This window comes from Schistocerca americana, chromosome 2 (genome assembly GCF_021461395.2).
Source record: "Schistocerca americana isolate TAMUIC-IGC-003095 chromosome 2, iqSchAmer2.1, whole genome shotgun sequence".
NCBI lineage: Eukaryota > Metazoa > Arthropoda > Insecta > Orthoptera > Acrididae > Schistocerca > Schistocerca americana.
The window spans coordinates 771,725,130-771,742,085 of record NC_060120.1 but is presented as its reverse complement, the minus strand read 5'-3'; positions in this window follow the sequence as shown (position 1 = coordinate 771,742,085).

Sequence of the window (16,956 nt, the reverse complement as noted above, 5' to 3'; positions counted from 1 at the left end):
ACGATATTGAAAAAGTTTCAGAGTTCCCCAGAACATATGGTAAAAATTTCGACGATTTTCGACGAATGAAAATTACGGAAGTGGCCATCCCCTAGCTGGTACTTTTCATATCAGAAATCGGGGTTTTCTCAGAAACTGCCCATGAACAAATGATGTTTTCTATAATCCCGTCTAAGGTCCACCCTAGACAACACCTAATGCAAAAACACGGATTTGCTCAATTTACCTGGGCTGCAGGAAGTGTGTGATGCGTAAATATTGGCACTGTACTGCATGGTAGCTACAGTATGCCCGTTTTCACGATAGATATGCAAACGGTCGCTAGGCCAAGGGCTATCCGGGACAGTTGACTCCTCATCTCTGCTATCAAAATAATCTGGCACGTAACCCCCTGAAAAATCGAAATTTGTGCGCGGCGTTTCGTAACATTTTGGGATCGTACATGGACTGATAAGCTTCCATTCTGAAGCACACACTTCTCCAGCCACTGCAGGTAACTACCGCAAGAGGTGGGGAATCATGCACAATGCTTATTGGGGGTGCCTGCAGATAACCATCATCCCACTATATTTTACATTTAAATTTATTTAGTGATGTAAAAGTAGAAAAACTATGGAAATCTGACGTACAGTTGGTGTGTGCACTTCTGCCAGACTTTCCCTTATATAATTTGTTGAACGACAGATTCTGATAATAACGCGCTCACTGAAACGCGTAAAGTGATAAGAGATACACTGAGGTGACAAAAGTCGTGGGATACTTCCTAATACCGTGCCAGGCCTCCCTTTGCCCGGTGTAGTGCAGAAATTGAAAGTGGTGTCGACTCAACAAGTCGTTAGAAGTCCGCTGCAAAAATACTGAGCAATGTTGCCTATATAGCGTCGATAATTCGATAGTGCTGCTGGAGCAGGAGTTGATGTATGAACTGACCTCTGATTATGTCCCACAAATGTTCGATGGGATTGGCTTCGGGAAATCTGGATGGCCAAACCATTCGCTCGATTTGTCCAAAATGTTCTTTAAACTAATCGCGAACGATTGCGGTCTGGTGTCACGGCGCATCGTCATCCATAAAAATTCCATCGTTGTCTGGGAGTATGAAGTTCATGAATGGTTGCAAATTGCGGAAGATAACCTTTCCTAATCAATAATAGGTTTAGCAGGACCAGAGGACCCAGTCCATTCCATATAAATGGAGGCAGCAGCATAATGGAACCACCACCAACTTGCACATTGTCTTGTTGACAATTTGAGTCCATGGCTTCATGGGGTTCGTGCCACACTCGAACCCTACCATCCGCTCTTACCAACTGATACCGGGACTCATCTCACTAGGCAACGGTTTTCCAGTCATGTGGGATTTAACCGATGTGGTCACGAGGCCCTGCAGGCGATGTCACGCTGTTAGCAAAGAGACTCGACTAAGTCGTCTGCTGCCGTAGCCCATTAACGCCACATTTCGCTTCACTGTCCTGACGGATACATTCGTGACACGTCCCACCTTGATTTCTGTGGCTATTTCTCACAGTGCTGCTTGTCTGTCATCACTGATGGCTTTACGCGAGTGGCGCCGCTTTTGGTCGTTAAGTGAAGGCTGTCGGCCACTGCGTTGTCCGTGGTGAGATGTAATGCCTGAAATTTGTTATTCTCGGCACTCTTGACACTGTAGATGGGGGAATATTGAACTCCATAACGATTTTCGAAACGGAATGTCCCATGCCTCTAGATCCAACTATTAATGGTTCAAATGGCTCTGAGCACTATGGGACTCAACTGCTGTGGTCATAAGTCCCCTAGAACGTAGAACTACTTAAACCTAACTAACCTAAGGACAGCACACAACACCCAGCCATCACGAGGCAGAGAAAATCCCTGACCCCGCCGGGAATCGAATGCAGGAACCCGGGCGTGGGAAGCGAGAACGCTACCGCACGACCACGAGATGCGGGCGATCCAACTAATATTCCGCATGTGTTAATTCCCGTCGTGCGGCTAAAAACACATCGGAAACACTTTCATGCAAATCACCTACGTTCAAATCACTGCTCTGCCAATGCAGCGCCCTTATATACCTTGTGTACGCGATACTACCGCCATCTGTGTATGTGCGTATCACTGTCGCATGACTTATCACCTCATTGTATAGTGATCGTGCGGTTTTGAATTTACCGTAAATACTTAAGCATCTCTTGAAGAAGATGTTTCCATTGCCACACATCCAGTGCCATTTCCGAGAACAACGTGCGGCACTAAAAGCTCTATCCAGAGATCATAGGCACAAATACAAGTTCTGTATAATGCGACAAGTATCAGTAAATTCCGTAGAGGCTAAGAGAAATGGATTGCTCTTCCGTTTGGCGGCCAAAATACTATTGAAAACTTTGTTCTGCGTCTTTGGTACAGGAGAGTGTTTTGTCTTGATACACTTTCTAGACTTTCACATCTAGCTAGCCCTGTAATAAAAGTTAAATATATTTTCATATTCCATTCTTAAATGATGGTATTCACTTTTTAAGTGCTGCAGTCTTTTTCTGGAAATACAAGAAATGTTCCGTCAAATTAAGGATTTTCCAAAAGCGAAAACTAATTGCAACGTACAACACGGTCATGAGCCTAGGAAAAAATATTCTCACATTGTAATGCGTTGACATTGAGAATATCTTGTCACTACTGTATTTAATAGTCTATCTTTTACATTATTACTGTACTGCACATCCATAATCAGTATTTTAAATCAAATCAAGCAGAAGTATAACAGAAACCAGTTAAAAGCTAAATTCATTTTCAAATAGAAGCTATTGGCAACCAACACAAATTTCCATTTTCAAGACACGTAAAACTATCAGGAAATTAAAGGGGCTCTGTTCATTTGCAAGTATCACATGTACCAAGGTAAAAGACCTCCTTCTGTTTCAAGGTACAACATGGTGCACGACCGAGGGGGTGTGTCTTAACAGTCCACTTGTTATATAAATAGTTTAAAAATAGATAGTATTTTACTATGTACCTGAAGAATTAACAGTATATTTCATATAGCTTTAATATATTATACAGCACTTAAATATGTGGAACGCGAGATATTTATAAAAGCTGCACAAAACACAACTTCACGTCTAAGAACAACAAAAACTACAGAAAATGGAGGTAACTGCTTATGGCAGTCTCTAGTGCCCATTCATTTCTGTGATTCTAAAAGCAATCACTAGACTGAAGTAACGACCAAAAAAATTCTGTGTGCCTAAGTACGCTATTCTCTAGGTACAACACACTGCCCTATTGATCTCATTCAAAATGTAGTTTGCTCGTTACGGCTATATTTAAATCGTTTTTTTACATAAATATCGTTCTTTTATCAGCACTTGCTACACCAAAATATTCATACTGTGCCAAGTAAATCACTCACACTTTAACTTACTGTTTTCATTGCTGTTATCTATATCTGTTCTTTGACTTATTACTGGTACTGTAGACTACTTGCCTTTGCTATTGGAGTGACAAAGGAGACTTTTCTCTACGATTTTTGTTGTTAATTCGGCGGAACCATTTCCTCCTTTATTAGTTCTTCCCTTCCTTCCTGAGGCATTAATGCATCAGAGATGCGCAATCTCGTATCTAAGGCTTCAGTTTTCCCCACACGTTTTTATCCCTATTGCTCCGTAATATTAGAGCGTCCTGTTGAACCACGCCGTCGACCTGCTGCAAAGTAGTGGCTCATATTTCTAATATCGCTCAACCAGGCTTCAAGATCCTCTACGGCGCTTCCTCATCTAACCTGTACTGAGGCACCTCTCCACAAAATTGCTTTGCCAGTTTTCAAGATTCTCAGCGCCAGTCGCTCTTTGAAGCAGACGAGTAATGAAAATTCCAGAAACTTCCTTTTGACGATAAGCGCAGTAGTTAAGTACTCATTTACTTAGTAACTTGTGACCTTTGATAAATTAATATTGGCCACCAATCAACAATAATATGAAATACCGCGATAAGATCGGGAAATCTCATTTGTTCACAAAGATGAAAAATACCTCAACAGCTAATTTTCATTTCTTTGCAATAGCCTCTCTTTTTAAAAACACAACAAAATGTTTAGTCACCATTGGTCGTGCGGTAGATAATACTAATGAGAAATCTGTAAATCCATAAAATCGTATCCTCACATCTTGACATATTTTTATAGGCATTTATTATGATAGTATATCCGTAATACTATCTGCGTCGTTTTAAGCAGGTATCTCCGAAATTAAGGTTAATAGTCTCCCTCGGTGGAGTATGTTAGTGCGCATATTCCTCGATCATGATGTTCTTCCTGTAGGTACTTAGGTTGTGCATAATGTAGAATTAACTTGCTAATGTAGCTTTCGTCTGAGAGCTACATGTCTGAAACTAAAATTTATGTTTTGTTATGTTTCCAGCTGTTGATACCGGAGAGAATCCAAACTCAACCTAAAATAATATAAATATGAATGCCGTAACCACCAAATGCAATATGAATGTAGTTTTTCATTGAATAAATTAGTATCTTGCGTAGACTGTTGTTATAGGCAGGAATAACGAGGTTGTACCGCCATACGATTGAGATATACGCAGAAAGATAACTATCCTAATCTCAACAGAAAATGAAGAATTATCACGAAGCGTTATTCGAAAATATCAACTACCAAAGCACACTACTGCTGTATCACACAATGTGATACCAACGTGACCGACACGAAACGCTGAAGTATTACCCTTCTGTAATGCTTCTTTTCGCTAGATGAAAATGAAATCGCATACAAAAGCAAAACGTAATACGTAGGTAGCTAATTTCACTGAGAATTACTTCATGTAAACATCTAATCCTATTTTCAAATCAAATGACAATGTGAAGTATTTGGTGGGCAGTTCATAGTGGAACAGAATTATCCATCATTCTCCATTTTATCTACTGAGTGAGCTGACACTGGACGAATTCGTGAATAGAGTGGTTGAAATTCCTGTCCGCTACTCACATTTTTATGTTTACTGTGGTTTCCCTTGATAGCTTAAGGCGAAAGCCGGCATGGTCCCGGTGAGAAAGAGACTGCCGATTTCCATCTCCATCTGTGCCCTGTCTAACTTTGCACTTCGTCTCCAATGACCTTGAGTTTTCAAAGGGACTTTAAACTTTTATCTCTCTTCTTTCCATTTAACTTCTGTATGAAACCTCAGAGTAACATCTGATTCTACAGTTTCGAATTTTCAACAGTTTATCCAAAATTTCCAGACACAATCCTTAAGCGTCGTGTTTGCTGCCGAAAGTAATTTGCTTTTTTTCATCTTAAAAGGCAGATTGCCGAATTTGAAAGTTAAGATACTTTTGGTATATAAATAAAGCTGTTCGGCGAGGAGCCAGCTATTGTGCGCTGCTACACTTCTTACGCACTCAAAAACTGAGTGATAATTGAAGTAGTTGTTCATTGAACTTCCAGTTATTGTGTCTCAGTCACATCTGTAACACCATAACCAACGAAAACCGTCATTTTCTACGTGTTTCTGAGGCTTTAGTATCAATATAATCGTACATTAATATTTTAAACGATAAACGAAGCCATCACTATTTTAAAGTTTTCAAAAACTCAAACGGTTTCATTTCTTACAAGAAGCAAACCATTTACTTTATATTTCGTCTAAAACTGTGCAGGTTATTAGGCGTATAATTGCAGATATTTTTATTGGTGATTGAGGGTCGTCCATTCAACAACATTGCATTAAGATTTATATCATTTGCACACCAGTAATTATTCCTAATAGGAGTGTATGTTTCTAGGTTGATTAGTATATGTGGCAAGCTCTGGCAGTAGGTCAGGTGTTGAAGTGTGGACACAAAACGGTATGTTTATATTGACAGATGTAGTCTACTCAGGGATGCACTTACAACCGTGCAGAAAACATAGGTAGTAAGTTATGCGACTTTTGCAGGAAGACGCTAACAGCCTTGCCGTAGTGGTGATACCGGTTCTTTGATACCCCTCCACATCTGCATCCAATGATGGCTGCGGGTGAGGATGACACGGCGGTCGGTCGGTACCCTTAGGTCTCTATTGCCTGTTCGGACGGACTTTAGTCTTTGCAGGAAGACTGTTAAACACAGGGAAAAATAGCTAACACATTGACTAGATTACATATTAAGGTACCAATGTTCACATAACTACACTTATACCTCTAATACACTATACAAGAGTATTTAAATTTATTCTTTATTTCATCGTCTCAGTTGCACATTACTTTTTAAGACGATCAGTTTCAATCAAATTTTATATTCTTAAGATCTACGTAGTGGCGTAAGCAACCCACCATATCGATAGAGAACCACACGTTACAATGCCACACCTAAAATTTCCCAAATCTCTGAAACAAAAGTGGAGCGTAGTTGGGAAATTCTGTATGACACGGTAGTGTCAAGATCAGTATGGATATGATTACTTACGCAACTACATAGCTCTAATATTCATCGAAACTTTTCATCATAATAATAAACGAGCAAGTGAGACAGCGAAATAAAGCATTAATTTAAAATTCAACACAGTGACCGCATCTCTCGCTACGAATAATTCGGCAACAATAATATTATACAGCTGAAGCGGAGTTACAGAAGATTGTAACCGCTAGTGTTGAACAATGGGCTAATCAGGAAGAGAGTAGGCGGGGCGGGCAGTGGAATAGCGGGGGGCGAAGTGAAAATAAATACGGGCAGTGGAGTAGTGGGGGGCGAAGTGCAAATAAATTTTGTAGACATAGTTTTAGGTGTAGAGGACAACATAGTGCATATGTTTGCTACATACGTATGTCGCATGCGTATAATAAACATTTTGATAAAGTTCTTACTGCTCACGGTAGCTTCACTATGGCTAGCAACATACATACGCTGCTTCAAAATTAATGTCAAGCAGCTTCGGGCTTGGAGCACGTTTTTTCGATTTGACGACGCCTGGGCGACTTATGTGTCAATATCGCTGCCTGCTTACTGATTGAGTTTTTCTTGTGTGTTCACGAGCCAGAGAGGAACTCATTTCAGGCCATCCGACAAAAATCCATGTTGTATACTGAGTAAGCCTGGATAATGTCCGCCCCGACAGCTGAGAGGTCAGCATGACGGATTGCCGACCAATGTGACCGGGTTCGATTCCCGGCTGGGTCGGGGATTTTCTCCGCTCAGGGACTGGGTGTTGTGTTGTCTTCATCATTTCATCCCCATCCGGCGCGCAGGTCGCCCAATGTGGCGTCGAATATAATAAGACCTGCACCAAGGCGGCCGGACCCTCCAGGCCAATGACGCCAAACGCTCTTTCCATTTCCATTAGAAGTCAATTATAAGAAAAACGCGTGATTAGTTCAGATATCCAAAACGCATTTTAAATATGACAAAAAATGTAAAGATAAATGACTAACATAGGCAACGAGACGATCATTACATCTAAGGAATACGCCATACGGGGAGACGACGCTCGAAGTTTGTTTCAAGGCTTCCCTCCTGCCTATGGCACTGGTCATGGACATAAACGTACAAAATAACAACACACCTACAACATTCAGAACTACGTCCAATTATAGAAATACCAATAGTGCAACTGATGTACCCTACATAAGCACTTAAAAGATGTAATAAGTAGTACTAGGCCTTAGAGAGTATAAACAAATACATATGGGGTCACTCATGACGTATTTAATTTAGAAATGTGAGGTTCACTTGTTAGTATTTCACGCGCAACAGCTGAATGCAACTAAAACCGATATCGGACGACACAGCGAATCTACCAGTCTTAGAAAACATGGGTGTTATGTTGGTTACGAAACGACTGCCTCAGCATATCGACGACGCGTACATTTATAAAATGAAGTGGAGGAAGACGTTTTTGGAGAAGAATAAATCGCTGTACATACTGCTTATCTAGCTTCTAAGCGTGGGTCAGGTTCAGCACACATCACGCTTCAAAAAGATTCATGTAATTTCGTAACACTATATCGTCCACGTGGATGAACAGACATTAACTGGGCATTAAAGCTGAAAATTTGCTTTGGCACCAGTATTAAGCTGTCGGTTCATACAGTCGCTTGTAGGGCTCTAGTTCCACAGAGTTTTGCACGTACTCCACACATGTCCACTAGTCGTACCAGTCAAGAATCAACCATTCCTCGAATGTCTACGTAATGTGTACTGCAGAGACGATTGTGTTTCAAACCCTACAGTTTTCAGTTGCTACGTTCCCTTCAAGACCATGATAAACAACTACGTGAACAGTTTCGTGTATTCATTCTGGTTGTGGAAATCGATAATAGTAAGTTCCTTTCACATTTATTGTTCAGCGATGAAGATACTTCTCATTTAAGTGAAAGGTGAATCAACATAAGGTAAAAATAAGGAGAACAATTCAGCCGCATACCTTACATCAGCACGAAAGAGAATCATCAAAGCTTCATGTTCTTTATGATGTTTCTTGGAAAAAGATTTACAGCCCGTTCTTTTTTACGGAAAAGACGATTTCAGGTGTCAGTTACCTAGCTACGGTGGAGATCTAGCCTTTTCCACAATTGCGGGAACATGCAGAAAAGATTGTCTTTCTACAGGTCGTAGCACTACCACACTTGACTATCCGCGTAAGAGTATCCTTAAGAAATAGTAGAGAATCGATTTCCCATGTGTAATACGTCATGTCTCCCGAACTATGTGTATCACAACGATATGATGTCATACCTGATGCTGAAATTTTACTACATGGACAACAAAAATGTAGTAAGCAATAATTTTTTTCCTTTCATCATTTTGTGCGTCTGTGTGGGAGGTGGGCTGGGAATCCGCGGTAAAATGTTTGGAGGAATTTTAAAATTATGTGTCAAGTCTGACAGAAATCACTAGGTACTCTGATCCTCAAATAACTAGAGGAATATAAAAGGAGTGATTTGTGCGCCTTGAATTATGCTGCCTCAAGAAATATACACAGTTTGTAATTGTAATACTTGGCTTATTGTGTTCAATCATTAGCATTAAATTATAGCTCTTAATGAGTAGAGTACGACAGCATTTTAATTTTTAAATTCAGTCAATATCTGTGTAAAATACTGAAAATAAAATTTGTGTTGCCCCTAAAAGCCGTTGGACAGGCACTCTGCAATTGGGATCGTGCTCCGGTTTAACCATTCAGTAATAAAGATGAGCTGGTACTGTGACATAATACCCATGAGGGGCGTACGGACTTAGCATTGCATCGTTCTGCTCGTCGCCTGATCTCACGGTAAGATTTGTGTAAGATTCCATGTACCTCCACTTCCAAGAACTTTGGGTGAAGTACCAATGTGTATAGCAACGGCTGTGAATGCAGTAACTCCAGACATCCTCGCAAAAGTGTGGGACGAGTTTTACTATCGTCTGTATGTTTCTCGTGGGACTTGTGGATGGCGCAAGTAATATATGTGAATCAAAACTTTGATCTGAGACTCCGTTGTAGAAAGCATCACAAGGTTGTACCTGCACGCATGTAAAAGGTATATATAAAGTCGGAAGTTTACTGTGTTAAAAGTAACTTAAAAATCAACCTTTGTGACTGCTTTCGTCGACGGGACGTAAAACCCTAATCATCCTTCCTTCCTTTTTTCCTTCGTTCGCGCAGAAGATACAGTCTTAAGAAATCCGATGAAACTTTTTGAAATACCCTTTGTTAAGGGACAACTCTCGTCAGTCGGGGTTACGTTGTATCTTCGCTGTCGACATTAACGCTTCTGCCTCTAGACCGATGTCTGTGCTCTCTTAGAGGAAATGGCGTAATTGTGTCTGGGTCCGTTGCCAGCTGTGGAATGCGGAGATTGCCGACCGCGTATCGAACGTGAGGACCGGGGAACAGAGAATGCGGATACCACTCTTTGTGCTGGTCAGTGGCGCTGGATTCAAGGCGATTAGACTTTTGTCTGAGGACACAAGTGATACTTGAGGAATTCTTCTGCGCTGCCTTTAGGTACACCTTATGTTCCCTGAATACAACTGTGTAATCTGCGCTATCTCGTGAAACTATGAGATAGCCCGTATATTTCCTGTTGGCGGTAGAAAGTATTTATCCTAACGATAAATACCAACATGGTATACTGGACGAGCTCGATAACCCTACATATTAGAAAAATAGGTCTCAGCATCACATCGATGTCAAGATCATTGGCAGCGGAGGGAAGGTATTGTTAGACAAAGACAGCAAAATAAATCGCTAGCTAGCGCGCTTTCAATTTCTCATTATTGTAATAAATTGGTGAACCGTCAAATCATTCTTCGTTCATGCGACTGAGACAATATTTTATTTTTTGTTTATTTATTCCCTCTAGTTCACTTTCCAGGTACAATAACGTTGCTACATATCAAATTACATTTATGTGATTACAATAACAGTCATTTTTGTGCTTTTTATATTCTGAATATTGAAATAAATGTACAGTATCCAGTATACTATATATCCCGATCTCTGTTTCTGATATTCTCGCTCTAACATTTAGATAGTTACCCGTACACCACTCTACATGTGCTTATTCTACAGCATCTTTTTCCTTTCTTAGATGTTACTTTACTGTGACAGAAAGAGAAGGACATCGGTTTTTTCCCTTCAAGCTGTTTTACCATTATCTTTAACAACTGCTGCTACTAGTGCTACTGCAACTGCATATATTACTCCTACTGCAACAATATTACGAAATTACTCACAGAACATTCGTAACTTCTTAGAGTGTAGTTCTGTCTCTTCGACTAAATGGAGTGATGTTTCTTTGGTTTTTAGAGCTGCTGTACACCATCTATTTTCGAAGAGTCTTCGGGAGCCAAGTCAGGTAACCTAGTGAGCTTCCGTTGTATGCTAGTTCTATCATTAAACTCTGTCTTTTTATGTATTGTCTATAGCACTAACATAACGTAACTGTGATGTCAGGTTATGTCGAACGGAACTGTCAGCATCATCGTTCTGTGTAGCACTCTGTAATAGAAACAAACACTCCAGATGATTTGTTGAAAGCTCCATTCTTACTATTAGCGTTCGTGTCGACTTATGGGTATAAATAACAGTATTTTTAACTAATGAACTCACAAGGAGAGGACGCCTACTCGTCATCGCCGAAATCGTCCTAATTCATGGTACAAGTAGGGCGTGGTGAGTCACGAAAGTGCCCCGAGTGGGAACTTCAGATGGCCAAGCGTTTAGGAAATAAAAGGAATTTTGATACGGATGTATCACCATGTGCACCTTATCAGTTGTCCTTGTGACAAAGTGTTTAGGAAGCGGTGTCTGGATCACCGTATAGAAACTTCACCTGGGGGACGGTCACGCTAGGAGCAGCCCGAAGCCTTTATGTGCCATGAGACGATTATGATTATTCAAAGAGACAAAATGAGCAATATTTGAATGACTGAATATTAATACTGTAAGTAGTTCAATTTTGGCCACGATTCAAATTACACGTATGTTTTGAATTACTGAAAGTTTTCTAATACGTGATATTATACTCTAATCTGTATAACAAATAAACCAACTTGAAAAAAAAAGGAACAAATCGATAAGAGAACGGATTGGTATTGAAAGGGTCGCGGGTTAGATTCCGCCCAGCGACAAGTATTTTTGTGCTTCTTAGAAATGCGTACGCTACTGTCACAATTAACCCGCATTTCACCCTATGCCTATACTTTTTAAGCTTATATAAATTAATAAAATAACTTGTATAATGTTGCGGTTAATTGTGACGTCAGAAGTGTACGCATTGCCAAGCAGCACAAAAATATTTGCCACCAGGCGGATTCGACCCTGTGATGCATCAATGCGAATCCCCTCTCATACCGTTGAGCCAAACACAGATTCCTAATCACACTTTCACAGGGACAATTGATAAGGTGCACATGGTGATAAATCCGTATCAAAATTCCTTTTATTTCCTGAACGTTTGGCCGTCCGGTGTTTCCACCTGGGGCGCTTTCTTGTCTCGCCAAGCCCTACAAGTACGATGAATTAGGACGAATTCGGCGATGACGTGTAGGCGTCCTCTCCCTGTCTGTGCTGAGACACCGTGGCACAGAACTCACAAGGGAAGCGCCCGACCTCTAAAGGCCAGCACCGCACGAAAATGTTCTTAGAAAATAAGTCGCCCATCTAAGAAACAAAGGTATCAGCCATTCGCATGCTAAACCGCGCATCTTGCCACGACAGGCATCTGAACGGTCACCAATTCGAGGTTAAGAAAAGAAATTTGGCTACGTCAAGAAACAAAACACTGGTATAAAAGGACCCAAACAGCACATATTTGAATTTCGGGACTTATTCCTAACTCTCTGTTTAAAGTAATTACGCAATCTGAACAACAAATTTTTACTACTGATCTGATAGTGCTGCACAGCTATTCGGTCTTCAAAGAGCAAGGTGTGGGATTTCAACGAAATGTCAGGGCAAAGTGGAATAGAAGGATATACAATTAACTTTCTGTACAGAATTACAAACCAGTGTTACAGTATGCTTGTCAAAATGCAGGTTATGACATTGACAAACCGATATAATCACTTGAAAATGTAATTAGTGTCGCGTTTGGTACTTCTCTGATTGGGTGCAGTAGCGATGCAGAATGTGAAAAACTGGCTATAGTCAGATGTTCATATTGTTGTGTTCCACTCTGATTCACCCCTTTGAAATCCCACACCTGTACTTTGAAGGCTGAATAGCTGTGCCACACTGCCAGTTGGATTTTTTTAAACATGAGGCTCGATTACCTAGGTAACTATATGTACCTTTTTTTAGATTACTTTTCTCTTACAAATTGTTCAAAAATATTTTTGTTGTAACTTAGTATACACTTATTATTTTACAATTACACGAAAACGTGGAAATACACTACTGGCCATTAAAATTGCTACACCACGAAGATGAGGTGCTACAGACGCGAAATTTAACCCACAGGAAGAAGATGCTGTGATATGCAAATGATTAGCTTTTCAGAGCATTCACACAAGGTTGGCGCCGGTGCCGACACCTACATGGTGCTGACATGAGGAAAGTTTCTAACCGATTTCTCATACACAAACAGTAGTTGACCGGCGTTGAGTGGTGAAACGTTGTTGTGATGCCTCGTGTAACGAGTAGACATGCGCACCATCACGTTTCCGACTTTGATAAAGGTCGGATTGAAGACTATCGCCATTGCGGTTTATCGTATCGCGACATTGCTGCTCGCGTTGGTCGAGATCCAATGACTGTTAGCAGAATATGGAATCGGTGGGTTCAGGAGGGTAATACGGAACGCCGTGCTGGATCCCAACGGCCTCGTATCACTAGCAGTCGAGATGACAAGCATCTTACCCGCATGGCTGTAACGGATCGTGCAGCTACGTCTCGATCCATGAGTTAACAGATGGGGACGTTTGTAAGACAAAAACCATCTGCACGAACAGTTTGACGACGTTTGCAGCAGCATGGACTATCAGCTCGGAGACCATGGCTGCGGTTACCCTTGACGCTGCATCACAGACAGGACCGCCTGCGATGGTGTACTCAACGACGAACCTGGATGCACGAATGGCAAAACGTCATTTTTGCGGATGAATCCAGGTTCTGTTTACAGCATCATGATGGTCTCATCCGTGACTGGCGACATCTCGGCGAACGCACATTGGAAGCGTGTATGCGTCTTAGACATACTGGCGTATCAACCGTCGTGATGGTATGGGGTGCCATTGGTTACACGTCTCGGTCACCTATTGTTCGCATTGACGGCACTTTGAACAGTGGACGCTACATTTCAGATGTGTTACGACCCGTGGCTCTACCCTTCATTCGATCCCTGCGAAACCCTACATTTCAGCAGGGTAATGCACGACCGCATGTTGCAGGTCCTGTACGGGCCTTTCTGGATACAGAAAATGTTCGACTGCTGCTCTGGCCAGCACATTCTCCAGATCTCTCACCAATTGAAAACGTCTGGTCAATGGTGGCCGAGCAAGTGGCTCGTCACAATACGCCAGTCACTACTCTTGATGAACTGTGGTATTGTGTTGAAGCTGCATGGGCAGCTGTACCTGTACACGCCATCCAAGCTTTGTTTGACTCAATGCCCAGGCGTATCAAGGTCGTTATTACGGGCAGAGGTGTTTGTTCTGGGTACTGATTTCTCAGGATGTATGCACGCAAACTGCGTGAAAATGTAATAAAAAAATGGCTCTGAGCACTATGGGACTTAACATCGATTGTCATCAGTCCCCTAGAACTTAGAACTACTTGAACCTAACTAACCTAAGGACATCACACAACACCCAGTCATCACGAGGCAGAGAAAATCCCTGACCCCGCCGGGAATCGAACCCGGGAACCTGGGCGTGGGAAGCGAGAACGCTACCGCACGACCACGAGCTGCGGACGAAAATGTAATCACATGTCAGTTCTAGCATAATATATTTGTTCAGTGAATACCCGTTCATCATCCGCATTTCTTTTTGGTGTAGCAATTTTAATGGCCAGTGGTGTAGCTTTTCGTCGAAAAATTAGAAGAATTTAATTATTTTTTTTAATTTGGAGGAGAAAAAGGAGAAAACTGTTTAGAATGTGTGAAATCCCAACGCAAGAGACACGCCATATGCTAGGACCTCGGCAGTACATTGAGAACCATTCGCCCCTGCGTAGCACCCTGATTTCTAATCTTCAAGATTGACCGACTGTAGGCTAACATGTCCAAATGAACGTGAAGTCGTTGCCTTTAGCCTGTCTTCTATGCTACTCTAAATATTAATCTATTCTAATTTAATGTAAATTCTTATATTGTTCTATATGTGTGGTTCGTCTACTTCATTTATGCACGAACTAGTTATTTGTGGTACTGCTCGTACACTACAGCTATTAAAGGTTCAATGTGCCTATTTAGGGTACTCTGGCACGGTTATAGCTAGAAATGTTATTTCTTGGTGTCCCCCGATTTGGGAACTGTTTGGCATCAATCAGTAGGTGTAGTGTGCCCCATTTTTCTTCCGCTGTATCGTAAGAGAAGGCTACTGATGTTATTTCTTGTTTTCCCTGATTTGGGAGCCGTTATCTGTCAATCTGTCACTGTTCTGTACCTCATTTTGCTTCCATTGTATTGTATTGTATTGTATTGTATGGATCAAGAAACGACGGAGAGCCTTCGTGCCCGCCGTAGCCCTCAGTGCTTCACAACCCCACAACTGGCTACAGCAGTCCACTCACCGCCGCGCCGCCCCACACCGAACCCAGGGGTACTGTGCTGTTCGGCCCCCAGTGGACCCCCTGGGAACGTCTCACACCAGACGAGTGTAGCACAAATGTGTACATGATAGAGTAATTATGGTGTACGCGTACGTGGAGAAAGTGTTAGTGTTAGCGCAGTAATCGCCGACATAGTGTAACTGAGGCGGAATATGGAGAAACAGCCCGCATTCGCCGAGACAGATGGAAAACTGCCTTAAAAACCATCCACAGACTGGCCGGCACACCGGGCCTCGACACTAATCCGCCGGGCGGATTCGTGCCGGGGACCGGCACTCCTTCCCGCCCGGAAAGCAGTGCGTTAGACCGCACGGCTAATCGGGCGAGCTTCCACTGTATCATAAGAAGACTTAATTTAATTTCACTTCATTTATTGCAAATTTAAAGACGTGCTACATGACATTTTGAAACAAGCTTCGATACAGCTCCCCACAATCGTTTAATGAACAAAGTAAGAGCATATGGACTATCAGACCAATTGTGTGATTGAATTGAGGAGTTCCTAGATAACAGAACGCAGCATGTCATTCTCAATGGAGAGAAGTCTTCCGAAGTAAGAGTGATTTCAGGTGTGCCGCAGGGGAGTGTCATAGGACCGTTGCTATTCACAATATACATAAATGACCTGGTGGATGACATCGGAAGTTCACTGAGGCTTTTTGCAAATGATGCTGTGGTGTATCGAGAGGTTGTAACAATGGAAAATTGTACTGAAATGCAGGAGGATCTGCAGCGAATTGACGCATGGTGCAGGGAATGGCAATTGAATCTCAATGTAGACAAGTGTAATGTGCTGCGAATACATAGATAGATCCCTTATCATTTAGCTACAAAATAACAGGTCAGAAACTGGAAGCAGTTAATTCCATAAATTATCTGGGAGTACGCATTAGGAGTGATTTAAAATGGAATGATCATATAAAGTTGATCGTCGGTAAAGCTGATGCCAGACTGAGATTCATTGGAAGAATCCTAAGGAAATGCAATCCGAAAACAAAGGAAGTAGGTTACAGTACGCTTGTTCGCCCACTGCTTGAATACTGCTCAGCAGTGTGGGATCCGTACCAGACAGGGTTGATAGAAGAGATAGAGAAGATCCAACGGAGAGCAGCGCGCTTCGTTACAGGATCATTTAGTAATCGCGAAAGCGTTACGGGGATGATAGATAAACTCCAGTGGAAGACTCTGCAGGAGAGACGCTCAGTAGCTCGGTACGGGCTTTTGTTAAAGTTTCGAGAACATACCTTCACCGAAGAGTCAAACAGTATATTGCTCCCTCCTACGTATATCTCGCGAAGAGACCATGAGGATAAAATCAGAGAGATTAGAGCCCACACAGAAGCATACCGACAATCCTTATTTCCACGAACAATACGAGACTGGAATAGAAGGGAGAACCGATAGAGGTACTCAGGGTACCCTCCGCCACACACCGTCAGGTGGCTTGCGGAGTATGGATGTAGATGTAGATGTAGAAGCTGTCTCACATTTTAATAAACGGGTCGTTCATTATAAATTTTACATGTAATAGTACATTGTTCCACATAACTAACAAAATTTGTTTTGAGCAGTAAAACAAGGGTAATAACAATGACTTACAAATGAAATTAAATTAGTTGTAGGGAACAACTTGTTTAAATAATATATGTTAGTAATTTAGAAGAAAATAATAGAAAGATACGCAAGGGACGATCTGCAAATTTTCTGTTACTGATAAACCAAA